This window comes from Macaca nemestrina, chromosome 5 (genome assembly GCF_043159975.1).
Source record: "Macaca nemestrina isolate mMacNem1 chromosome 5, mMacNem.hap1, whole genome shotgun sequence".
NCBI lineage: Eukaryota > Metazoa > Chordata > Mammalia > Primates > Cercopithecidae > Macaca > Macaca nemestrina.
Window position 1 is genome coordinate 22,381,614 of NC_092129.1, and position 27,586 is coordinate 22,409,199.

The 27,586-nt window shown below is 39.3% G+C and overlaps 2 long non-coding RNA genes across 5 annotated transcripts in view; one reads left to right on the forward strand and one right to left on the reverse strand.

Annotated features, from left to right (window-relative positions):
* Positions 1 to 404: 404 nt before the first annotated feature.
* The window catches only part of LOC105465493 (uncharacterized), a 34,293-nt gene continuing 7,111 nt past the window's right edge, over positions 405 to 27,586 (forward strand). Inside the window, exons 1-2 of the long non-coding RNA XR_977547.2 lie at positions 405 to 527; positions 12,248 to 12,367. This is a non-coding gene — a long non-coding RNA (uncharacterized lncRNA). The remainder of the gene's footprint in view (positions 528 to 12,247; positions 12,368 to 27,586) is intronic.
* LOC139363120 (uncharacterized) lies at positions 6,500 to 25,366 on the reverse strand. Of its 4 annotated transcripts, none has more exons than XR_011623032.1 (4): positions 25,188 to 25,364; positions 22,494 to 22,591; positions 9,508 to 9,601; positions 6,500 to 6,783 (listed from the first exon to the last, which is right to left on the reverse strand). It is a non-coding gene; the product is annotated as an uncharacterized lncRNA (long non-coding RNA). The 4 variants fall into 4 exon arrangements; XR_011623030.1 differs by lacking the exon at positions 6,500 to 6,783 and adding an exon at positions 8,016 to 8,179 and having other exon boundaries at positions 25,188 to 25,362; XR_011623033.1 differs by lacking the exon at positions 6,500 to 6,783 and adding an exon at positions 8,431 to 8,458 and having other exon boundaries at positions 25,188 to 25,366.

Consider the following 27,586-nt stretch of genomic DNA (forward strand, 5'->3'; position numbering starts at 1 on the left):
TTGTCTTTCCTGCTGTGCTGTGAGCTCTATGAGACAGGGCGTATCCAGTTCACCAGGATGTCCCCAGGTCCCAGCACATGGCAGACACCTAATGACTATTTGTAAATGTGTGAACAAATGAGCAGACTGTGGGTGAGAGAGTGGTTCCACTTCCATGTATCAGTAGTGGTTGTAGAAAATAACTTCACATCAATAAGAGCGGAGAACCAAGTTGGGAGAGCCTTCTGTTAGGGATTTTGTTCTTTTCTTCTAATGGCCAAAAAGCTAAACGTCACTGAATCTATTTTCTGGGAGACAGCATCAGTTACTGGGTCTTAAAATAGAAATTACCAATGACAGAGTACTGTCACCTTTGTGAAAGCCTTCCTTTCATCCATGTTTAACTCTTTAGGGTACTAAGCTTGGAAGACAATAAGCAGATGTGTGGTGGCAGCCTTCCATTGCAGTATTTGTTCTTATGACAAAACAAGCTTACGCATTTTACATGCTGTATCTCCATACTTTGATTTCAACTGTAATGAGCACAAGTAAGTATTAATAGCATTTTTATATGCAATGGAAACGCTACACTTGTTAATGACTTGAGAGTGGTTATTTTGATGTACTATGAAAGGTAATTTTATTCCTGGCTTTTCATTTTACGTGATAATTATCATAATCACAAAAATAATTATCAGTATTTTTCTGGTGGGGACTGTGTATTGAGTGCTTACTTAGAGTATCAGTTGTTTTTAAATTATTATTATTATTTTTTTAAAGAGACACACCTTCCCCCGTCACCCTGGCTAGAGTGCAGTGGCCCCATCATAGCTCACTGCAGCCTTGCACTCTTGGGCTCAAGTGATCTTCCTGCCTTGACCTCTCAGAACACTGATATTACAGGCATGAGCCACTGTGCCTGGTGTTAATTACTTTTGGTTTTGAACCTATCCTTAGCGAAGGAGGAGCTGTTATTTCCCTTATGCCTCTTGGGATCACATCTTGAGAGGTGTATGGGGGCAGCAGAAACTCCCAAAGCGATCTAGAGAGATCAGAGTATCAGAGGCTAGTGCCTCTCCCAAGCAAAGGCTGGGGAGATGCCAAGACCAAGAGAAGCTCTGAATTCAGAATAAGAGTGGGTTGCATTGTTGTTCTCAAAGAATATGTCCACCTGGAACCTCAGAATATGACCTTACTTGGAATAAAGGTCTTTACAGAAGTAATCTTGGGATGAGATCATGCTGGATTCGGTTAAACACCAAATCCAATGACAAGTGTCCTTATAAGAGATAGAAGGAGAGAGATACAGAGAGAAGGCCATGTGAAGATGGAAGTAGAAATTGGAGTTCTGCAGCCCTAAGCCAAAAAAAAAAAAAAAAAAAAGGCCAAAGGTTGTAGGTAGTCACTTGAAGCTTGGAGAGAGGCATGGAACAGATTCTCCCTCAGAGCCTGCAGAGGGAACCAATTTTACCAACACTCTGGCCTCCAGGACTGTAAGAGAACAAATTGCTGCTATTTTAAGCGATCTAGTTTGTGATGATTTGTTACAGCAGCCCTAAGAAACTACTATAAGAATGGAGCCAACAAGAGCTGCTGTGGCTAGGCAAGGGGACCTACAGGCAGCCTCACAGAGTCTCATCCTGCACACTGCACGGAAAGCAGCGAGGCTTCCCAGCCCAAGGGGTACAGAGAATGGGAGTGGCCCAGAGGAACTTTTAGGCCAGGAAAGGAGAGGATCAGAGCATGAACACCCTGGGCCTGGGATAATGGCTTGGACTTCCCTGTTCTCAGTGACAGATCCAGCATGATGCAAGAGCAGTTCAGCCACTCCTCACGGAAACTGGGAAGGGCCCCAGTATAGCAGCCTTCCAGGAGGGATGAGGAACATCATGGAGGAAATCATGAGGTCCTTGGTGTATAACATACAGCCCACAGACCTCTCTGCCCGCTGACAAGTTATGGCATGAGCTGCCTCTACTGTCTTCTCACTCAGGAAGAATAGAAAAGATTGGGAGAGGGAAGAAAGCCTGAAAATCAAATATTTACCCAAAACAGGCCAGGTACTTAAATGAAAGAAACTATTTTACACTGGAAGGAAAAGTTACTTTTAACTGGCATGTTTAACTTAACTCCAGTATTAGCTACATAGGAGGCTCAAGGAAAAAGTGAAGTATAGAGAATATTCTATGTTTCGGTACCTCGGAGTTGTCTGTGCAAGAGTTCTATACTTCATCTCCATCTTTTGTGGTATGAGGTCTTTCTTGGGTGACTCTTCTGCCTTTCATGACAAGATTCCCTGGTGGTTCCCACCACCTTCCCCCGAGTCTTCCAGATGGCTCGAATATAGTGAAAGCCTAGAGGGAACCCACTGTAAACTCCAGATGAGATTTTGTGTAATGCATAAGATTGCTCAAAAGGAGTGAGTTCCTTTTTTTTTCTTTCCTCTCTCCAAGTTTATTTTATTATGAAAACTTTAAAATATGCAAAATAGTTGAGAAAACAGTTAAACGAATATTCTTATACTCCTCACTCAGATCCAACAATAAATTTTGGATTGTTAACATTTTGCTATTATCTCAGTCTCTCTCTGTATCTATCTATCTCTAGATATAACTATTTCTCTATATAGATAGATAGGTAGATGACAGACAGATACTCTTTAAATGACAAGCAATAAGCAACATATATTTAAAGTGCAGAATTTTATGACATTTGCTGTATGTATGCACCCATGAAACCATCACTGGAATCAAGTAATAAATATAACCACAAGTTTCACCCGAAAATTTCCTTCTGCCCCTTATACCTTCCTCCTCACCTCCTCTCCCTTCTCACCATTCATCCCAAGAAAACCTTTGCTTCCTGTCACTATAGATTAATTTGCACTTTCTAGATTTTTATATGAATGGATTCATACAGTATATACTGTTTTTTAGGAGTGGCTTCTTTCACTTAGCATAATTATTTTGAGATGCATCCAGGTTGTTACATGTGTTAATAGTTTATTTATTTTATTGCTGAATTGTTTACTATTGTGTGTAAACCATAATTTGTTTATCCATTCACTTGTTGATGAAAATTTTGGTTGTTTCCAACAAGCCAACCTACTGTGAACATTTCTATACAAGTCTTTGTGTGGACATGTTTTCATCTCTTTTGAGTACATATCTGTGAGTGGAATAGCTGGGTCATCATACCATGTATGTAAGTGTAACATTTTAGGAAACTGCCAAACTGTTTTCTAAAGTGGTTATACCAAGTTATATTTACACCAGTAATGTATGAGTGTTCCAGCTGTTTCAAATTCTTGCTAACACTTGTGTTCAATATTTATAATTTTAGCCACGCTTATAGGTGTGTAGAGAATTCTCCTTATGGTATTAATCTGCATTTCCTTAATGCCTAATGATATTGAGCATTTTTGTGTATGCTTACTTACTTCCTCCATATGTCCTCTTTGGTGAAATATCTGTTCAAATCTTCTGCCCTCTTTTAAAATTGTTTCTTGTCTTATTAGTAAACTGTCAATGTCCTTTCTATATTCTAGAGAAACATTATCTACTGGATATATGCTTTGCAAATATTTCTCCAAGTGTGTGGCCTCCCTTTTTATTTTTTATAACAGAGTCTTTTGAAGAACAAAGGGTATAATTTAATAATGGTGAGGTATCAAGTATTTGCTTTTCTTTATCTGTTTTGCACACATTGCCAGTAAAGAAAGCAAAGTGTAGTTAGATAGGCACATAAGTTTTAGAGCCAGACAGGTATGAGTGAATCTCACTTCTCCACTTACAGGTTAAACTCATATGATCTCAGTTGTCTCATCAGAATAGGGGTAAAATGTCAGTGACAGACTCATAAGATTCTCGTACAGAATTAAGTGTGTGTGTGTGTGTGTGTGTGTGTGGTGTAAAGCACTTAGTAACTGGCATATGGTAAGTATTCAATCTTTAAAAAAATAGCTATTATCTTCCTGAATTTGTATCATGGTTTTGCCTGTATGTGTACTTTTTAGGAACACAGAGGTGCAAATTGGAAATTTAACCAAGTCCATCAAACCTTGATGACACTGTCTTTACCAGGGTAGGGGCCCATCTGTGTCACTGGAGGCTATGCCGCCTTCTCCTGGCACACAAACCTAGAGGAATGGTTTCAGGAATAGATAAGAAAACGGTTGCTTATTCCTAACAGTCACAGTGACGGTTGTTCACTCAGGAGCGAGCATGAGTGAAGCACATTAGAGTAACACAAGTGTACTCTGGTTTCATCCATAGGCCTCCCACAGTAGGTGAATGTGGTCGCCAACATTTTACAGAGGACTACAAAAGGCTGCTGATTCATGTGTTTCGCTTTCTCAGCAGAGTGCAAAGTTGAGACGGGAGCAATTTATCAGGAAAGTCTTCCTTAAACTGGAGTGGTTTCTGGGAATATGCCTACAGACCTGGCAATGAATCTTAGGAGGGAACCTGTAGAAGAAGGGTTTGCACACTAGGTTGGTTAAAGGGCTGACTGGTCCATAAATACGGGAATCTTATTTTCTATGTCACATTGCTCATAGCCTGCTCAACAGTTCTTTCTTCCTCCTTTTTGCTAATAAAATCCAATTTTATTTGAATTGCAGCTTGCCCAGCTTCAAGGGGTAAATCATGACTGAGTTCAGTCAGTTATAGTAATTCTGTTCCCCATTGCCAGTGATTGGCTTAGAGGTCTAGCCAATGAGACATAAGAAGTCAGCTGATGGATTCTAGGAAAGATCTTTCTTTATGCTGTGGGTGAGTCAGGCAGGTAGAATGCTCTCCTTTGGTTCCAACCCATCCTTCCTGCTTTGAACCTTTTCATGTGAAGTTGTAATGTTGGAGCTGCTGCAGCCATCTTGCAACCATAAGAGAGAGTCACAGAGATGCATACATAGAGTTCTTACTTCATTGAGCCGTAGACCCCACCCTGGAGGTGCCTACCTCCAGACTTCATGTTAGGCAAGATTGAAATCAAAGTTATTCTGTTATTTTGGTTTTAACCCCAGTTCAGTCCAGGTGCAGTTTGATGTCTTAGTCAGAGTTTGAGAAGGTAATTTAGTACAAGGTCTAACTGATAATTTCTAGTTAAGTGTTGCTGTCAGATTCTTCTCATTGTAATCTCCACACTGGACTGTCCTTTAATATATCGCAAAGGAGTCTGACTCTACTGATAGATGTCTCCTGTCTCAGAATCAACCTGGTACTAAGGAAGATTGTACAGAATGTGGCTGCACCTGATCCTGGCATGTCTTTGATAAACAAGCTTATTCACACAGTTGTGTTGCGGCAGCAGACCTTTCCTTATTGAAAGGATCTCTAGTTATATTATTGCTATTGGTTGTAGACAAGGTCATGCTTGCTGTTATAGCCTGAATAATTGATTCTGCAAACCAATCCACAAACAAAACCTCAATATTTTCTGGCTGGCTGTTTCTTTAGTCTTTATATTAGTTCTTTACAATGTTTCTTGGCAAGCCTGTTATTTTTCTTTTAAACTTGTTGAAATCTGCTGCATGCTTAACACCAAAATATGTTTGGCTTGTCCTAATGGCTAATTACTTGAAGTGGGAAAAAATCTCCAATACAGACTGATTAACAACATAGGCTTGGAAGTTACCACCCACACGTGGAGCCACTCATCCTCAATGCAAATGTTTGATATAATTACATGAAACCAAAGAAGCTTAAACCATATCTTTTGGGAGAAGAGGAAGCAGACTTCCTGTAGGAAGACTCTAGAGACCTCTATTTAGCCACCACAAATATCTTTTTATGTATTTGTAGCTCTGGCATACTTTAAAGTCAAAACTGGGGAGTGAAACTTCTGGAATTTTTGCTCAAATAACTTGACTGGATGTACATATTTATGAGCTTAAAAAAAGTTATTACAAGCCAGCAGTATTCCATAAAACATAATACTTGTACACAATTCAGGTTCAGTAACAACTTGTAAACTTGTAAAGGGATACCTTCCCCACCACCCACCTTTTTAAAAGAGGTATCTCTGCTTTGTTTTGACTATAAAAGCAACATATGCTTCATGACAAAAATTCAAACTACACATTCAAATGTCCACGTTTATAATGTAGAAGTCTTCTATAAGCTCATCCTCCCAAAGGAAATCACTACTATTTATTGCACAGACTTCCAGTTTCTTACGTATACATAGTATATTTATAGAAATGGCATCTTACTCAACATACTGTTTTATAAACTGCTTTTGTCACTTACAATATGTATCTTGAACATCTTTCCAAGTCAGAGTTATATACTTCATCTTTTAAAAGAGATGAATAATAGTCTGTGCATAACAAATTAAGAAAACTTTTCATTTACTGTTTTAAACAATTCCACAAGAAACATTTATGTACCTGCATCCTTGTGTTGTGTACTTGTCTGATTATTTTTCTTTATTCTAAGAAGTGGAATTACTTTATTAAAGGATGGTGCTTTAAAATTTTAATACATATTGGCAGATTTCTCTAGAAAGTTTATATCAGGGCTGGGCATGATGGCTCATGCCTGGAATCCCAGCACTTTGGGAGGCTGAGGTGGGAGGATCACTTGAGCCCCAGGAGGTTGAGGCTGCATTGAACCATGATCCCACCACTGCACTGGAGCCTGGAAAACAGAGTGAGACTCTGTCTCTAAGACAACAAAATAAAATAACAAAGAAAAAGAAAGCTTGTATCAATTTGTATTCTTGTACACAACGAATGAGAGGACCCACTCTTCCCAATGTCTTTGCTGTTGCTGAGCAGTAACAATCTTTTGAGTATTTATCAATCTGAAAGATAAAAATAATACCACTGATGCTTGATTCTATATTTAATTAATGATTAGTGAGATTGAACACCTTTTCCCTGGTTTTTGACCACTTATTTATTAATTGCTTGAGCATATCCTTTGCCCATTTTCAATAGGAAAGTCAATCTTTTACACACTGATTTGTAAGAGCTTTTATGTGTTAAAGTGCCAATTGTTTATTTTTATATGTTTGTAAATGTTACTTTCTTGTTGATAACTTATCCAGTTTACTAAGGTTTAGTTACTCACAGAGTTCCAGTCTTCCTGGGGAAAACAAGCTGAGTTGAGTTAGGTGGTACCTTCTCTTTGTTTCTCTACCACTTTGGATGCGCATCTACTAAAGTACTCATAACTCAGTATTTAGAGTGTTTTTCAGACTGAGTCTTAGACCTGTAGCTGTTTGAAGGCAGGGACAATAGTTGTTCATCTGTGTACCCTAGTACCTAATATGACACTCCTAATATGCAGTCATTAAAAGTAGTTACAAAAACATGGCTATTTGGGTTTCTTTCTCTCCCTTCCAAAATGCAACCCAGGCTGAATCTACTTAACAGTAGGACATGCAGTCTTGTCCTAACAGTGGGACATGCAGCCTAGTCCAGTTCTGAGCACTTACAATGTGCCAATATTATGCCAGAGGCAGGTATTGGGCTATTATAACAAAATAACCTAAGTTATGTGTTGCAGTTCTAGAGGGGAAGTCCAAGGTCAAAGTGCTGACAGATTTACTGTCTATTACGGGCCCACTCTTGGTCTATAGAAGGTTGTCTTTTCACTATGATCCACATGGTGGAAGGGTCAAGGGACCTCTCTCGGGCCTCTTTCATAAGGTCACGAATCCCATTTATAAGGACTCCACCCTTATGATCTAATCATGCCCTAAAGGCTCCCATCTTAACACCATCACCTTCGGGATTAGAATTTCAGCATATGAATTTTGAGGGAGCACAAACATTTAGACATAGCAGCAGATCATGCCCAAGAGGGAAGGACTGGAGGCCCTTGGTCATTTTTCTATTTTTCAATTCAGAGTAAAGTGACCTCTGCCTAAAATTTGGAATGTAAGGGCTAAAATGTTAAAGCCACTGTCTACATATATGGTGCTACATATGAATAGAGAACAATTTTTTAATATGACTAATGCGGGGCTTTAGCTTTACAATATCTCAGAAATGAATGATGCCACAAGGACAATGTCTATATTTTAAAACAATTAGGTTTTTATTCATATATTTCCAGATGCAAATGTGTCTAGCTTGTGTAGATTAGTTTTGCAGTTTATCCTCTTTTTGTGATCATGCTGATAACTGAAAATTTTGAAGAGCTGTTGCTAAGCAATGTGACTTGAAGCATGTAATGACAGTTTCCTGTAACAACTAAAATGTAAAAAAGAACTATCTTAATTTTACTACTTCATTATCAACCAACCTACTTTTAACGTTTGGGTAATCACACCCTTAATTAAAATTTTTGTGCAGTCATTTAAAACAGATCTAACAATCTAACAGAAGACTAAAGGGAATTCTTGCGATAAAAGTGTTTGAATGTTTATATAGTGAGAAAGAGACAAGATTTTGGTATTCAACATTGGGTTCTCTGTCATTATCTGGGTGACTTTGTGCATGTCTCTTCTGCTTTCTGAGTCCAAGACTTCACTGGGAGTCACAGCCAGTATAAGACAAATAAATGAAATGAAGTATAAGAATGTGAAAAAGACAACATTTTCTACAAAGATTGTATTCTATTGTGTATGTTGAAAATCCAAATGACCTTACTGACAAATTATTAGGTATGATAAAATAGTTCAGCAAGCTTGCTCTATAAAGATCAACATTAAAAAGACTTTGTATTGCAGCCAACAATCATATGAGAAAAAGCTCAACATCACTGATTATTTCAGGAATGCAAATCAAAACCACAATGAGATACCATCACACATCAGTCAGAAGGGCTGTTAATAAAAAGTCAAAAATAACAGATGCTGGTGAAGTTGCAGAGAAAAAAGAATGCTTATACACTGCTGGTGGGAGAGTAAATCAGTTCAATGACTGTGGAAGGCAATGTGATGATTCCTCAAAGACCTAAAAGCAGCAATCATTTGTCCCAACAATCTCATTACTGGGTATATACCCAAAGGAATATAAATCATTCTATTATAAAGACACATGCATGAGTATGTTCATTGCAGCACTATTTACAATAACAAACACATGGAATCAACCCCAATGCCTATCAATGATAGACTGGGTAAAGAAAATGTGATACATATACACCATGGAGTACTACGCAGCCACAAAAAAAGGCATGAGACTATATCCTTTACAGGAACATCGATGGAGTTGAAGGCCATCATCTTTAGCAAACTAACTCAGAAACAGAAAACAAAATACCCCATGTTCTCACTTATAAGTGGGAGCGAAATGATGAGAACACATGGACATATAGAAGGGAACGACACACACTGAGGCCTATTGGAGGCCAGAGAGTGGGAGGAGGTAGAGAATCAGGAAAAATAGCTAATAGATTCTAGGCTTAATATCTGGGTGACAAAATAATCTGTACAACAAACCCCCATGACAATAATTCAATAATTAAAATAATTCAGTAATCTCATATACATAAGATTGGCAAAAGTTTTGGAAGTCTTTGGAGAAAGGGGAATTCTCCTTCACGGCCTTTGGAGCCCAGCAGGAGGAAAGCTTACTTTTTAAGAGCATGGACTCTGGAGGAAGCCTTCCCCTCTTGCTAGCTGTGTGACAGTCAAGCTCTTTCAAATACTTGTGCCTCAACTTCCTCATCTGTGAAACAGAAATGACAATGATAGCCAAAACTTACATATAGCTTACTTGATACCCAGCCAGATCCTGTTCTAAAGTAATTCAAAGTGTTTGTGTGAGGATTAAATGTAAAGCTTTAAACACACTGTCCTGCAGAATTAACACTATACAAATGTTAGATATTTTTAGTTGGTTTAGTAAAGCTAAGGCTGTTCATATACTTCAATCCAAAGATTCCCCTTTGTACTTCTGAAGTACAAACTCCTGAAAAACTCTTGCACCTAAGTTCAGGGGCCTATATAAGCTTATGTATTACAGTATTGCCTATTACAGCCAAAATTAAGAGTACCCAGTTGACCATCAGTAGGAAAACAAATAGTGGTGTATTCATTCAATCTTGTAAGACCTACATGGTTACATGGAATGACATGGACAAATATCAAAAAACATAAAGCAACATACAGACTGACATACATGGTAAGATTCCATTTATTTAAAGCTTAAGCACATGCAAAAGAGTGTGGTGTGTTTATGGACAAATGTTAACATGGAAAATTTATAAAATCAGATATGAAGGATCTCACCAACCTCCAGAGAACAGTTACATGTGGGTAAGAGAGGGGCAACAGGAATCCGGAGAATGAGGAATTCAGGCTGATGGAAGCACAGCCATATTCCATTGTACCATCTGAAACACAAAACCTCTGTCGCTGCGGAAGCCAACAAACGAAACAGGAGAAGCACTAACAGGCTTCCACCACCTCAGCTCGGAAATGACACAGGGCGTTTCTACTCACATTTCATTGTCTAGACCTAGGCATCTGGCCACACCAACCTGAAGGGCATTCTTTTAGTAAACACTAGTAATGTCTCCCACACTTGGCCTGTGGTCTAAGTAGACAGAGCACATTCAACTCCAGAACAAATGACCTCACATTGTCATTTTTTGCTCTTGATCTGAAATTCCTGAATAGTTCAGTCTCCCTGGGTCCCTCAATCTTTGGATCTTCAATGACTAGATCTGCCATCAAATACCCCTAAAGCCTTGATAGAGACCAACTGCTTGTTTCTCAGAGCCACCAGATGGGAGCAGAGGTTATTAGGATTTTATCCAATAGTGTCACAGAAAGTCTGGAGGGTTCTACATCTTTTGATGGTTTTGTGTAAGTGTCTAGACAATTTCGGATTTTCAAAAATAAATGTGGCTTAGTAATCATTGTAGTTATTCTTTTAAAATAATTTAAGATTTACTTCTTGGTCACATAATAAGTCTCTTTGATTAGAGAGGTTTTGAATGAGGTGCATGCTGACTGGTAGATCATCCATGAGCTTGGGAGGCTTTGAAAGGCTCATTCATCAAAGCCAGCAGTTTTGGCAAGCTCTGAGCTACAGCTTTAATTAGCATCAAGTTGCTTTCTTCAGTTTGGATTTTGCATAAGTTAAAGCAGCCAGAGAAATATTTTACTAAAATCCACCTGTTCACTCAGCATCACCTACTCCTTTGGTTTTCCATAAATAGCTCAGGGTAAAGAGTTGACAGTCTATCTGTTTCCATACTCACAGCTTGGGTGACTCAAGTGAACATATGGAAAGACAGAGTTTGGGGCTTTGTGACTCTTCTTGAGCCAGGAAAGTGGATACCTGAGGCTGTTTTCTTAATATCTTCCTTGATAACTTTCCATTTGGCTCTCAGGTATGGAGCTGGCCTTGTAATTAAATCAGAGCTCTAGCTGGCTTTGATGTTACCCTGTTATCTTTTACTTTTTTTCTGAATATCCTCAGAAAGCAACACTCTCATAAGTCACTCCCAGAGCTGCCTAAACTCTTTCCATAGGTTAAATTGTCTTTTAATTAGCTATAGGTGTTAAATAATTTGGCTCTAATACGAAATTAATGACTGTAAGTAGGATTGAAATAGAACAAAAACTATCTGATAACATAGGATATAGCTGTATTTTATAGTTAGTTTCCCCTATTATTGATAATTCTTCACTCACATCCACCCAAATAGTGTCTGAAATTTGAGAGGAGAGGCAGGAGAGTGCAAATGGGGTTGCCAATTATGATGGTTCTTACCATTCACCATCATAGGAAATAGCTTAATTCTTTATGGCAGTTTGGGTGGATTCTCTTTGTCCTCCATTGATTCTGGAAATGGATATCTGACTATAAACAGACCCCACATCTCACAAAGCTTATTGACCCCATTTGAACTGGTTGAGCACTTTTGATGACTTCCAGGATAAAAAGAGAAGTGGGTCCTGTCTTTCCACATTCCATATTCTCCTTTCCAGTATAACTGGAGCAGACAGAGAATGAATGTGTCCACTCTAAGTAAGCAGAGTGTGCTGGACACAGCATACACTGCCCAACTGCCACATAGAGCCTCCAGCTGCTCTTTCAGGCTTTGCCTCAACTGCCAAGAGTGGCCTCACTCAAGGGCTCGACCTGGTCAAGATGGGGCTATAAAGGCTTGATCATTCTGGTGTGATGTGGGTCAACTCTGATGAGCAATATTTGCTTCTGAGCACCCCCTCCCCGGGGATTGACCAAAGCTTTGTTATACGGGCACCAAAGACTTTTCCTTTCTCCCAATACTACTTCTTTCCTCTCTCTTCCATAGGTGTTGATCCTTAATAATTCCTTGTATGTCAAACTCTGTTTCAGCTTCTGCTTTTGGACAACCCAACATGCAACAGAAGCAAGCTGAAAGCAGAAAGTATTTCTTCAGCCAGCCACACACACAGCACAGCTGTGACTTCTCCACATTGAATAGTTGTGGCCCAGGTGAGTGAGGAGGTACAGCACCTGGCAGCGCCATAAAACTATGGATTCCAAAGATGCTAAAAATCAAGGATGTAGAAGCTAGGAGAGTCCTTTGAGGTCATTGAGCCCAAATCTTACAAAGAGGCTGAAGTTGGAAATTAGAGAATTGTCTCAAGACAGTGGTGGTTATGTTGACATAGTAACATGAGGTCATGAAGGGGCTAACTCCTCCCTTCATGGAGAGTTGCTGCAGGAGACCCCAATCCAGCCCACTGGATTGAGTAGAGTAGAAAGCAGTGGCTTAGGAGATAACTGCAGCCCTGTCAGTGATAGGACAAATGGGTGCATTTTTTTCATGGTGGGCTTAAGAGAGAGCTGACTTGGAACATTTAAAGAAGATTTGGCACAGGAGGGCTACCTGGAGAGAAGTTCAAAGTAGAAAAAAAAATTGTCTATGGAGCTGGATTACTGAGTCAGAGCCAAAGGGGAGCTTTAAGAAGCTACTGGGAAGGTATAACCTGCGTAGGGGATTTCTGGGTATTAGCCTGATCATGGAGTTCTCCTAGAGCTCACAGCAACCCACCCCAGAGACCAAGTCAGTTTTAAGCATCAGTGTGGCCAGAGTGAGCAAATGGCTTAATGCAGGCAAGAAAGGCCTCCCTTACCTACTTTCCTTTCCAAACTGACAATCTCTGAGAGGGGAAGCCATAGGGGTAAGCCTCTAGGGGGGAGCAGAAGGAATTGGTAGAATAAACAGAGAAGCAGACAATCAAGGCTCCTCTTCCAGATCAAGGCCTGCACAAGCCAGTAGCTAGGGGGAGCTAGGTGCTAGAAGATGCTTGTTTGGAGCTTTAAAAAGTTAATATTACATTATACTTCATGCATTATTTACCTAAGGATGACTGTTCTTATGCCTCAAAGTTATTGGAAGGCATTTATTCTCTAGGAGAAAGGCTGTAAAACCTGCCCAGGATCTTATTCAAGGAGGAAGATGGGGCACAGATTATGCAAGGAAAGGAGCTGACAACAGAATTTGCAGAGGCAGTATTGACAAAAGAAAAGTCACTGTATGAATCCACAGGAACTGTGCAGTGGCTAATCGTACAGATTGTGGCTCCAGATCACCTGGGTTCACATCCCACATTTATGAAGACTGATCTTGGGCATGTTGCTTTATTTCTGTCTCTCTTTCCTCATCTGTCAAAGGGAAATAAGAATAGCACTTACCTCATAGGGTTATTATAAAAGTTAAACTGGCTAATACATAACAAGCACCTAGAACAGAGCCAGACACCATAACAAATGCTTTTAATATTGGTTATTATTGGTCCAGCTCTTTCAGCATCTGCTATGTAAGCACATGTGAGAGTCCCAAGGATGACCATTCCTGAGTTAATAGTAAGTCAAAAAGCAGGTTATCAAGTGGGTTTCTTCCCCTGCTGAACTAGGAAAGATTGGTCTGTGCGCTGTAGTCCAGAAGATGCAAACTTATCATCTTACTACTGACAGATGTGCAGATTTCCCTTCTCTCTTGGAAAAAATGTGATTATTTGCAGCTGGCTTTTCAGGCAATGGCATAACTCTTTAGCAGGCACTGAAAAATGCTGTTTTATTTTAAATGGGAAAAACTTCTAGTTTTCCCCAAAGCGTCTGCACTAAGGCTTAATATTGAAGGAGGATTTCCTATGCACATCAGCAGGAGACACTTTTCCTATGCAAATCTAGTAAAGTTGACCCATGCGATTCTGTGTTCAGCACATTGTGCTCCAAAGTGAATGTTTAGTATCATTGAAAAAGATGCCTGCTCTGTTTGTCGATTCACATAGTTTGTGAATCTCATTGTCAGCTAATAAAAAATCTTGTTCTGTTCTTTGCCAACGACCTCAATCTATACATTTACAATGGAAAAGCAGTGAAAACCCAGTTTTTTTTTTTCATTCCTTAGAAAATGAGATGTCTGATGTTCAGAATCTGTCTAATGGCTTCTAAGTATTCAAAGCAGAGTTTAAAACAAGAAATGTAAAGAGAAATTGACATTTAATTTCTGTATCATTGAGTCATGTCACTTCTTAACTATGATATAAATACGCAGCATTTAAAATTAACACTCCATTTTATACCACATGCGGTTGAGTTAAATAGTAACTACATGTGAACAAGAAGATCAAGGCTATATTCTTTAGTTTTGTGTTGCCAGTTTGTTTCTGGTTTGTATTTACTTCTTTTCTTGTCACATAAATGATCTGAAGCATGATTTTTCCAGTTTAAAAATCACTGAGGCTAAATCAATGTGATAACTTTTCTATATGTATATGATCAGCTTATAAATATAAAACAGATACCATCTTGCCAATGTGGAACATGCAGACACACACTTGAAATAACTGAAGGTGTATAGTTTGGGGTTTTTCTGTATTTTTATCTTTGTGATAAAGTTGAGCTTTGAAAAAAATGTAACTGAGGTTAATGACTTGTTCATTCCACCCCCAATACCCTTTGAAAAGAAGATCCAGACTGAGTGAGTTTAGTTAGTTCTGTTTCCCCAAAACTGCTGTCACTTCCTTGGAAACCTCTGAAGGAGATTTTGCCCGCATAGGCTTATGTCCTAGATGGGTTTTTGTTCTTTAACCAACTTTCAAAACAACCATTGATTTTGCCTAGATAGGTTTGTTTTGCCTAGATAGGTGTGCGTTTTTTAGCCAGCTCTCAACTGCCACACTGCAAGGTTAATTTTCTGGCAGTTTCCTTCATATTTTGCCATGTACTTACTGGGAGGAGCAACTTGTCCAAAGTTCTTTTTGTGTCAAGAGAATGTTTGCTTACAGGAAAAGATTGCATGGTTGTTTCTGTACATGCCTGTAAATAAATTGCTTGTATGTGTGTCACAATTTGGTCTGACTTGTTTTCACTTACATACAATCAGGAAGCGAGGTGGTAGGGAGAAGATGTATAGTCCTTAGTTCTCTAACTGTAACTGTCAACCTTGGAAGTCCTTGCTCTGAATATAATAACTTTATTCTACATCATCCATTATCCTTTCCAACTGGAGGAGAGTTTCTTCTCAACTGCATTATATTTTTCATTGAACAAGCTCAAACCATATAAACAATGTGAAAACATATTAATGACCTGTGTATGTAAAAGACTTCAAATAGGCTCTTGAGACATTTCTTAATCCAAAAATTATTCTTTATTACCCCGAGGCCAGAACCACAGGGATGGTTCCAGATGACCACAACAGAGAATTGTGAGGCACTGAAAACTGTCTTAAGCGATGTGCAGAAGGAACAGGGACAATCCATTGATTATTTAATTCTCAGTAATTCACTTTCATCCAGGGATAAACTTTGGAAGTTGATTTAAGTTTTCTTGTCTCTATTCTATCAGCCAGAAAGACATTTTTAGTGTTTTACGTATTGCAATGCCCTTAGAAACAAGTTATTTATTTACAATTTATTTTTATCTTTTTTTCTTATTCTTTTTTTATTATTATTATACTTTAACTTCTGGGATATGTGTGTAGAACGTGCAGGTTTGTTACATAGGTATACATGTGCCATGGTGGTTTGCTGAACCCATCAATCTGTCATCTAGGTTTTAAGCCCCGCATGCATTAGCTATTTGTCCTAATACTCTCCCTCCCCTTGCTCCCCGTCCCCCAACAGGCCCCAGTGTGTGATGTTCCCCTCCCTGTGTCCATGTGTTCTCATTGTTCAACTCCCACTTATGAGTGAGAACATGTGGTGCTTGGTTATCTGTTCCTGTGTTAGTTTCCTGAGAATGATGGTTTCCAGCTTCATCCATGTCCCTACAAAGGACATGAACTCATTCGTTTTTATGGCTGCCTAGTATTCCATGGTGTATATGTGCCACATTTTCTTCGTCTAGTCTTTCATTGGGTTGGTTCCAAGTCTTTGCTATTGTAAATAGTGCTGCAATAAACATATGTGTGCATGTGTCTTTATAGTAGAATGATTTATAATCCTCTGGGTTTATACCCAGTAATGGGATTGCTGGGTCAAATGGTATTTCTGGTTCTATATCCTTCAGGTCTCGCCATACTGTCTTCCACAATACTTGAGCTAATTTACACTCCCAACAGTGTAAAAGTGTTCTGATTTCTCCACATCCTCTCCAGCATCTGTTGTTTCTTGACATTTTTTTTTTTAAATGGAGTCTCGCCTTGTCACCCAGGTTGAAGTGTAGTGGCATGATCTCGGCTCACTGCAAGCTCCACCTCCCAGGTTCACATTATTCTCCTGCCTCAGCCTACCGAGTAGCTGGGACTACAGGCGCCTGCCACCGCGCCCCGCTAATTTTTGTATTTTTAGTAGAGATGGGGTTTCACCGTGTTAGCCAGGATGGTCTCAATCTCCTGACCTCATGATCCACCTGCGTCAGCCTCCCAAAGTGCTGGGATTACAGGTGTGAGCCACCGCGCCCAGCCTGTTTCCTGACTTTTTAATTATCTCTCTTATAACTGGCATGAGATGGTATCTCATTTTGGTTTTGATTTGCATTTCTCTAATGACCAGTGAGGATGAGTTTTTTTTTCATATGTTTGTTGGCTGCATAAATGTCCTTATTTGAAAAGTGTCTCTTCATATCCTTCACCCACTTTTTGATGGGGTTGTTTTCTTTTTTCTTGTAAATGTGTTTAAGTTCCTTGTAGATTCTGGATATTAGACCTTTGTCAGATGGATAGATTACAAAAATTCTCTCCCATTCTGTAAGTTGCCTGTTAACTCTGATGATATTTTCTTTTGCTGTGCAGAAGCTCTTTAGTTTAATTAGATATCATTTGTCAATTTTGGCTTTTGTTGCCATTGCTTTTGGTGTTTTGGTCATGAAGACTTTGCCCATTCCTATGTCCTGAATGGTATTGCTTAGGTTTTCTTCTAGGGTTTTTTTATGGTTTTATGTCTCACTTTGAAGTCTTTAATCTGTCTTGAGTTAATTTTTGTATAAGGTGTAAGGAAGGGGTACAGTTTCAGTTTTCTGCCTATGGCTAGCCAGTTTTCCCAGCACCATTTATTAAATAGGGAATCCTTTCCCCATTGCTTGTTTTTGTCAGGTTTGTCAAAGATCAGATGGTTGTAGACGTGTAGTGTTATTTCTGAGGCCTCTGTTCTGTTCCATATATATCTGTTTCGGTACCAGTACCATGCTGTTTTGGTTACTGTAGCCTTGCAGTATACTTTGAAGTCAGGTAGTGTGATGACTCCAGCTTTGTTCTTTTTGCTTAGAATTATCTTGCCTATATGGGCTCTTTTTTGGTTCCAAATGAAATTTAAAGTAGTTTTTTCTAATTCTGTGAAGAAAGTGAATGGTAGCCTGATGGGGATAGCACTGAATCTATAAATTACTTTGGGCAGTATGGCCATTTTCAAGATACTGATTCTTCCTATCTATGAGCATGGAATGTTTTTCCATTTGTTCGTGTCCTCTCTTATTTCCTTGAGTAGTGGTTTGTAGTTCTCTGTGAAGAGATCTTTCACGTCCCTTGTAAGTTGTATTCCTAGGTATTTTATTCTCTTTTTAGCAATTGTGAATGGGAGTTCACTCAGGATTTGGCTCTCTATTATTGGTGTATAGGAATGCTTCTGATTTTTGCATGTGATTTTGTATCCTGAGACTTTGCTGAGGTTGCTTATCAGCTTAAAGAGTTTGTGGGCTGAGACAATGGAGTTTTCTAAATATACAATCATGTCATCTGAAAACAGAGACAATTTGACTTCCTCTTTTCCTATTTGAATACCCTTTATTTCTTTCTCTTGCCTGATTGCCCTGGCCCAAACTTCCAATACTGTGTTGAATAAGTGTGGTGAGAGAGGGCATCCTTGTCTTGTGCTGGGTTTCAAAGGGAATGCTTCCATCTTTTGCCCATTCAGTATAATATTGGCTATGGGTTTGTCATAAATAGCTCTTATTATTTTGAGATATGTTCCATCCATACCTAGTTTATTGTTTTTAGCATGAAGGGGTGTTGAATTTTGTGGGAGGCCTTTTCTGCATCTCTTGAGATAATCATGTGGATTTTGTCATTAGTTCTGTTTATGTGATGGATTACACTTATTGACTTGCGTATGTTGAACCTGCCTTGCATCTCAGGGATGAAGCTGACTTGATTGTGGTGGATAAGCTTTTCGATGTGCTGCTGGATTTGGTTTGCCAGTATCTTATTGAGAATTTTCGCATTGGTGTTCATCAGTAATGTTGGCCTGAAATTTTCTTTTTTTATTGTGTCTCTACCAGGTGTTGGTATCAGGATGATGCTGGCCTCCTAAAATGAGTTAGGGAGGAGTCCCACTTTTTCTACTGTTTGAAATAGTTTCAGAAGAAATGGACCAGCTCCTCTTTCTACCTCTGGTAGAATTCGGCTGTGAATCCATCTGGTCCTGCGCTTTCATTGTTGGTAAGCTATTAGTTACTGCCTCAATTTCAGAACATGTTATTGGTCTATTCAGGGAATTGACTTCTTTCTGATTTAGTCTTGGGAGAATGTACGTTTCCAGGAATTTATCCATTTCTTCTAGATTTTCTAGTTTATTTGCGTAGAAGTATTTATAGTACTCTCTGATGGTAGTTTGTATTTCTGTGGGATCAGTGGTGATATCCTCTTTATCATTTTCTATTGTGTCTATTTAATTATTCTCTGTTTTCTTCTTTATTAGTCTGGGTAGCAGTCTATTTTGTTAATCTTTTCAAAAACCAGTTCCCGAATTCATTGATTTTTTGAAAGGTTTTCTCCTTCAAAAAGTCCTGTATCTGTATCTCCTTCAGTTCTGCTCTGATCTTAGTTATTTCTTGTCTTCTGCTAGCTTTTAAATTTGTTTGCTCTTGCTTCTCTATTTCTTTTAATTGTGATGTTAGAGGGTTGATTTTAGATCTTTCCTGCTTTCTGATATGGGCATTTAGTACTATAAATTTCCCTCTAAACACTGCTTTAGCTGTGTCTCAGAGATTCTGGTAAGTTATGTCTTTATTCTCGTTGATTTAAAAGAACTTATTTATTTCTGACCTCATTTCGTTATTTACCCAGTAGTCATTCAGGAGGAGGTTGTTCAGTTTTCATGTAGTTGTGTGGTTTTCTGTGAGTTTCTTATTCCTGAGTTCTAATTTGCTTCCACTGTGATCTGAGAGACTGTTTGTTACTATTTCCGTTCTCTTACATTTGCTGAGAGCTGTTTTACTTACAATTATGTCAACAATTTTAGAATAATGTGATGTGGTTCTGAGAAGAATGTATATTCTCTTGATTTGGGGTGGAGAGTTCAGTAGATGTCTATTAGGTCTGCTTGGTCCAGAGCTGAGTTCAAGTCCTGAATATCCTTGTTAATTTTCTGCCTTGTTGAGCTGTCTAATACTGACAGTGGGGTGTTAACATCTCCCACTACTGTTGTGTAGGAGTCTAAGTCTCTTTGTAGGTCTCTAAGAAGTTGCTTCATGAATCTGGATGCTCCTGTATTGGGTGCATATATGTTTAGAATAGTTAGCTCTTCTTGTTGCATTGATCCCTTCACCATTATGTAATGACCTTCTTTGTCTTTTTTGATCTTTGTTGGCTTAAAGTCTGTTTTCTCTGAGACTGGGATTGCAACCTCTGCTTTTCTTTTGGTTTCCATTTGCTTGGTAAATATTCCTCCATCCCTTTATTTTGAGCCTATGTGTGTCTTTGCATGCGAGATGGGTCTCCAGAATACAGCACACTGAGGGGTCTTGACTCTTTATCCAATTTGTCAGTCTGTGTCTTTTAACTGGGGCATTTAGCCCTTTTACATTTCAGGTTAATACTGTTATATGTGAATTTGATCCCATCATCATGATCCTAGCTGGTTGTTTTGCATGTTAGTTGATGCAGTTCCTTCATAGTGTCATTGGTCTTTATATTTTAGTGTGTTTTTTCAGTGGCTGGTACCAATTTTTTCTTTTCATATTTAGTGTTTCCTGCTGGAGCTCTTGTAAGGCAGGCCTGGTGGTGACAAAATCGCTCAGCATTTGCTTGTTTGTAAAGGATTTTATTTTTCCTTCACTTATGAAGCTTAGTTTGGCTGGATATGAAATTCTGGGTTGAAAATTCTTTTCTTTAAGAATGTTGAATGTTGGTCCTCACTCTTTTCTGGGTTCAGGGTTTCTGCAGAGAGATCCACTCTTAGTCTGATGGGTTTCCCTGTGTAGGTAACCCTATTTTTCTCTCTGGCTGCCCTTAACATTTTTTTCCTTCATTTCAACCTTGGTGAATCTGATGATTATGTGTCTTGGGGTTGCTCTCCTCAAGGAGTATCTTAGTGCTGTTCTCTGTATTTCCTGAATTTGAATGTTGACCAGTCTTGCTAGGTTTGGGAAGTTCTCCTGGATAATATCCTGAAGTGTGTTTTCCAACTTGGTTCCATTCTCCCCATCACTTTCAGGTACACCAATCAATTGTACATTTGGTCTTTTTCCATAGTCCCATATTTCTTGGAGGATTTGTTCGTTGCTTTTCATTCTTTTTTCTCTAATCTTGTCTTCTTGTTTTATTTCATTAAGTTGATCTTCAATCTCTGGTATCCTTTCTTCCACTTGATTGATTCAGTTATTGATACCTGTATGCTTCCCGAAGTTCTTGTGCAGTGTTTTTCAGCTCCATCAGGTTGTTTATGTTCTTCTCTGAACTAGTTATTCTAGTTAGCAGTTCCTATAACATTTTATCAATGTTCTTAGCTTCCTTGCATTGCATTAGAACACGCTCCTTTAGCTCGGAGGAATTTGTTATTACCCACCTTCTGAGGCCTACTTCTGTCAATTCGTCCAACTCATTCTCCATCCAGTTTTGTGCCCTTGCTGTTGAGGAGCTGTGATCCTTTGGAGAAGAGGCATTCTGGTTCTTGGAATTTTCAGCATTTTTGCACTGGTTTTTCCTCATCTTCATGGATTTATCTACCTTTGATCTTTGATGCTGATGACCTTTGGATGGGGTCTTTGAGTGGGTATCTTTTTGTTGATGTTTATCTTACTGCTTTCTGTTTGTTAGTTTTCCCTCTAACATTCAGGCCCCTCTTCTGCAGGTCTGCTGGAGTTTGCAGGAGGTCCACTCCAGACCCTGTTTGCCTGGGCATCACCAGTGGAGGCTGCAGAACAGCAAGATTGCTGTCTATTCCTTCCTCTGGAAGCTTCGTCCCAGAGGGACACCTGCCAGATGCCAGCCAGAGCTCTCCTGTATGAGGTGTCTGTCAACCCCTGCTGGGAGTGTCTCCCAGTCAGGAGGCACGGGGGTCAGGGACCCATAGTGGAGGCAGTCTGTCTCTTAGCAGAGCTCGAGCGCTGTGCTGGGAGATCCACTGCTCTCTTCAGAGCGGGCAGGCAGGAATGTTTGAGTCTGCTGAAGCTGTGCCCACGGCTGCCCCTTCCCCCAGGTGCTCTGTCCCAGGGAACTGGGAGTTTTATCTATAACCCCTGACTGGGGCTGCTACCTTTCTTTCAGAGATGCCCTGCCCACTGAGGAGGAATCTTGAGAGGCAGGCTGGCCCCAGCATCTTTGCTTCATTAGATTTCTCTCAGTCTGAACTTCCAGGCGGCTTTGTTTACACTGTGAGGGGGAAACTGCCTACTCAAGCCTCCATAATGCCAGACGCCCCTCCCCTCACCTAGCTGGAGCATTTCAAGTCAACTTCAGACTGCTGTGCTGCAGGCGAGAATTTTAAGCCAGTGGATCTTAGCTTGCTGGGCTCCATGGGAGTGGGACCTGCTGAGCAAGACCATTTGGCTCCGTGGCTTCAGCCCCCTTTCCAAGGGAGTGAACTGTTCTGTCTCGCTGGGGTTCCAGGTGCCACTATGGTATGAAAAAAACTGCAGCTAGCTCGGTGTCTGCCCAAACATCTGCCCAGTTTCGTGCTTGAAACCCAGGGCCCTGGTGGTGTAGGCACGTTAGGGAATCTTCTGGTCTCCAGGTTGCAAAAACCGTGGGCAAAGTGTAGTATCTGGGCCAGATAGCACAATCCCTCATGGCTTCCCTGGCTAGGGGTGGGAGGTTCCCGGCCCTTTGCACTTCCCGGGTGAGGCGACACCCACCCTGCTTCTGTTCACCTTCCGTGGACTGCACCCACTGTCTAACCAGTCCCAGTGAGATGAAACGGGTACCTTAGCTGGAAATGCAGAAATCACCTACCTTCTGTGTTGGCCTTGCTGGGAGATGCAGAACGGAGCTGTTCCTATTCAGCCATCTTGCCCGTGAAAAATTGTTTTCTTCTTTTTCTTTTGCCATTCCTTAAGGGTTATTTATAGGCTCATTATTATTATTTTCTTTTCTCTTTTTTTTTTTTTGAGACAGAGTCTCCCTCTATCACCCAGGCTGGAGTGCAGTGGTGCAATCTCAGCTCACTGCAACCTGGGTTCAAACGATTTTCCTGCCCTACCCTCCTGAGTAGCTGGGATTACAGGCATGCACCACCATGCCCAGCTAATTTTTCTATTTTTAGTAGAGACGAGGTTTCACCATATTGGCTAGGTTGGGCTTGAACTCCTGACCTCAGATGTGTCGGCCTCCTAAAGTGCTGAGATTACAGGTGTGAGCCACTGCGCCTGGCAGGCTCATGATTCTTAAAGGGTGGTCACTTTGAATTTCTTAATATGGGTGAGAACATGTTTTTCAGAACTATTATAGATTATTTTGTTGGCACTGTTGTCTTAGGGATGATGCATCTGGAGTGTGTAAAGTTTAAAGCAGAAATTTGAAAAGCAAAAGAAGGAACAAATGGATAAAAGATTCCAGGCCCAGTTTCATGACAAATTAGTGTAATATGTCTTGGATATTTGTTTACGCTACATTAAGATCTTTGTCTATTAAAATCACTGTATATATGGAGCTGAGTCTAGTAACATGTGCGATCAGGAACGTAGTTTTCATTTGATCACAATGTTTGAAAATAATTTCTTAAACTGCTCTGAGGCATTAGATTAGCCAGGCAGGATTTTGCCTAACAAAAACCAGGTCCCTTTTCCCAAACTGGATGTTTGCTTATGTGGCTGATGATCCTACTTGCCAGTCAGGAAATGAAATCTACTGACCAGGTCTTCTCTGAGGTTTTTCATATGAATGAATTTTAAGGACAATCTAGCCATGAGGTCTTTTTCTTGTTAAACATGTTTTGCTTTTTGTCAGTGATCCTACAATTAAACTCTCAAGTTTCTTCACAAATCTAGGATAGATTTTTAAAATCTTTATCTTACTTTTTAGTATATTTTGCTTTGGTCTGAAGTATCAGTGTGTTTGTTATTCCTATTCAATATAGTGTCTTTGATCTATCTGCTTCAAGGCAATTTGAAAGTGGAAATCTTTTTAACTTTTTCCAAAGTAAAGACCAAAAAGGAAATCAAATGGCCACTATTTTTTTTTTTTTTAGATGGAGTTTCACTCTTGTTGCCCAGGCTGGAGTGCAGTGGTGCGATCTCAGCTCACTTCAACCTCTGCCTCCTGGGTTCAAGCGAGTCTCCTGTCTCAGCCTCCCAAGTAGCTGGGATTACAGGTGCATGCCACCATGCCCGGCTAATTTTTGTATTTTTAGTAGAGATGGGGTTTCATCATATTGGATAAGCTGGTCTCGAGCTCCTGACCTCAGGAAATCTGCCCGCCTCAGCTTCTCAAAGTGTTGGGATTATAGGCGTGAGCCACCGTGCCCGGCCAAATGAACACGTTTTGAAACCAAAGTGCTCCTCCTGGATTATGCCACTGTACTCCAGCCTGGGCGACAAGAGTGAAACTCAGTCTCAAAAAAACAGAGTGGTCCTCATGCTCAAGGCACCATGCTAAATGCTCTAAACAACCACCAAAGACATGGTATTCTTTGCTTTTTAATCCACCAATTGCACCTTTTGCTCTGTGATTATGAAATAATCCTTCAGAATTTGAGCCTGGTTATCTCTTTTAAATTTTTAAATTTTTAGAAAATGCATTTGCATTTTTATTCCTTTGCAAAATTGTCCTTGAATTTCTTCTTTTGGTTTCTGCTAACTTCTGGTTTGTACCTTCCGTTCCAGTTTGAATTTGCTTATTTCTTCTCTTTCTTTAGCTACCTTTTCATTTAAAAGGATACTTTTGGGCCAGGAGTGGTGGCTTATGCCTGTAATTCCAGCACTTTGGGAGGCCGAGACAGGAGGATTGTTGAGCCCAGGAGTCTGAGACTAGCCTGAGCAATAAGGTAAAAACCCATCTCTACAAAAAATTAGCCTGGTGTGGTGGCATGCACCTGTACTCCCAGCTACTTGGGAGGCTGAGGTGAGAATATCTCTGAGCCTGGGAGGTCAAGGCTGTAGTGAGCCATGATTGTATCACTGCACTCCCACTTGGGCAGCAATGTGAGATCCTGTCTCAAAAAAATAATAAAATAAAATAAAAGGATATTTTCTCCTCAAACATAAAGATGGCAACAATAGACACTGGTGGCTACTAAAGGGAGGAGAGGGGCATGGAAGAGGGAGGGATGAGGGGAAGGATTGAAAAACTGTTGGGTACTATGCTCAGTACCTGGGTGATAGGATTATTTATACTCCAAACCTCAGCATCTCACAATATAACAGTTAACAAATATGCACATGTATCCTCTGAATCTAAAATTAAAGCTGACAAAAAAATAAAAGAATACTTTCTTCCCCATGGCATTCCTCCACCCTTACCTCCTGGTCTCGTTATTTTGTCCCTTGGCCCATATTTATCCCAGGACTTTGAGAAGTTGTATTAAGTTATCAGCAGGCTTTTTGGAGCTTCAAAAGACCCCTGTTCTAAGGTAAAATTCTTTGTCCTTTACCAAAAATTGTGTCTTTCAGTATCTTATGAATTAAAAATCCCCCAGTATTATTATCTGACCTATTACTACTTCTTCAATGTCATGTTGCTTTTTCAGATCAGTTGTATTTTCCAGTCCATGTGAATTTTGTCAAGTACAGAGGCACCCATAGAGATTCTGTTATTCCTTCTTCGTTCAGAAAGCTGTGTCTGCAACATTTCCATTTTTTCTTGGATATGACCCAATATTAGCTCCCCCTTTATGATGTATCTGTATTCTTCCTTTAGATTTCTTGACTCTACTAAATTCCATTGATTGTACTTATTTCTTCAAAGTTCTGTAATGTGCATTATATCAAAGCTCTTGCTTGTTTACACAGAAAACATTAGGAATACACACTCATGCACACAAACACACCAACTTTCTCTATAAAGAAAAACAATCTAATTATAATGATCATTAATATTGGAGAAGATCATATACATTTTAAGATAGAAAATGATTTAAAAATAAAATATAATTGATCAGTAGGTCTTTGGAAGTAAAGAGGTTATTGCAGTATATGTCTATGTGCTGATTCTATTAGGGTAACTCTATAAAAAAACTTAATCAAAATTGTCCTGATTGTTTAGTGGAATAAATTATTTTTTCCCTCATGAATAGAGTTATAAAAAATCATGGAGTCTTAGCTATGATATTCAAAATGCAAACCAGTGTAAGAAAGAGGTCAGAAGTTATTGGTACATTTACATATTATTGCTGCATTCATTTCCTAAGGGAACATAAATATCTTGGGGTTGGGGGGAGACAGAAGGAAGGAACCCTTTTATTCTCCTCCAAGCATAGCCAAATGCAATGTCTTTTTTCCCCCAAGACTTTGTATGTTTGTGCTTGATGTTATGAAGTTATGAACATCAAGCATTCAAAGGTCTAAACATGTAAGGAAGTGATGGTGTGAAACATATTTTCTGGTGTTGACTTTTAAAGCCTTTAGTAAAATACTTAATAAACAACAGGGGAAAAATTGTCTTTGGTGGTATTTCTTATACTATATATTTTAGTTTAAAATAATGTATTTCAGCTTCACAAGGAATAACAGTAAAAACAACCCAAATTAATCAGGAAATAAAACCTTGAGTGTGTCTCCTGAACCAAATTGTTTTCTAAGGAAACTTTGATATTCTAATATAAAGGTTGACCCCATTCAATGAATGGCTCTGCCTCCTGCTTCCTGGGATGTCCTGTAAGATGATTGTGGTATTCTAATACTGACATTCAATGGTTGAAAGACAACCTTTTATTTTCTGGGGTTTGTAAATTTGTAATTGCTGTGATTTTGTCTATATAAAGCTCTGCCAACAAATCAATCAATATTACAAATAAAATCAACATAAAGTATGGTAGGTAAAATAAGGTTACTCCAAAGATGTTCATGTCTTAATCCCCAGGATCTGTTATTGTTACTTGACTAGGGCGATTAAGGTCACAGATGCAAAAGAAAAATTTATTGTTTGACTTCATATTCATTTACTCAATGAATTTTTACTAAGCTCCTCTATGTGCTAGATACTATTTTAACAACAGTAAACCCAACAAACCACCCTGATATCATAAAGGTTAGATTGTAGTAGAGAAGACAGAAAAGAATAAATAAATAAATATTAGACTATCTGTATCTAAGAACCCAGAATAGTGACTGGCATATCAAAGGCTTTTAAAAAACCCTTTTTTATTGAGATAAAATTACATAAAGTATGGTAGGTAAAATAAGGTTACTCCAAAGATGTTCATGTCTTAATCCCCAGGATCTGTTATTGTTATTGTTACTTGACTAGGGCGATTAAGGTCACAGATGGAATTCAAATTGCAATCAGCTGAATTTAAAATAAAATTATCCTGATTATCTGGATGAGCCCAGCTATGGTTTAAATGCTTGTACCTTTTTAAACTCATGTTGAAATGTAATTGCCATTGTAACTTTATTAAGATGCGAGACATTTAAAATGTGATTAGGCCATAAAGTTTCTGCCCTCGCGAATAGGTTAATGCCTTTATTGAAAGAGTGGGTTCCTTATAAAAGGACAAATTCAGCCCCCCTTTGCCTCCCTCTTGCCTCTCGTGGCCCTTCCATCATGGGATGATGCAGCAAGAAGGTCCTCATCAGATATCAGTCTTGATCTTGGACTTCCCAACCTCCAGAATCATGAGTCAATACCTTTCTATTCATTATTAATTACTAAGTCTGTCTTATTGTTTTATAGCAGCACAAAATGGATTGTGATTGCAATCATATCTTTCAAATATGGAAAAAGGAGGCAGAAGAGTTAGTGTCAGAGTGATGCAATGTGAGAAAGACTTGACTGGCTCTTGCTGACTTTGAAGGTGAAAGGAATACAGGAGCCAAGGATGGTGGGCAGCCTCTAGAAGCTGGAAAAGGCAAGAAAATATATTCTCCCCTAGAAGCTCCAGAAGGAACCAG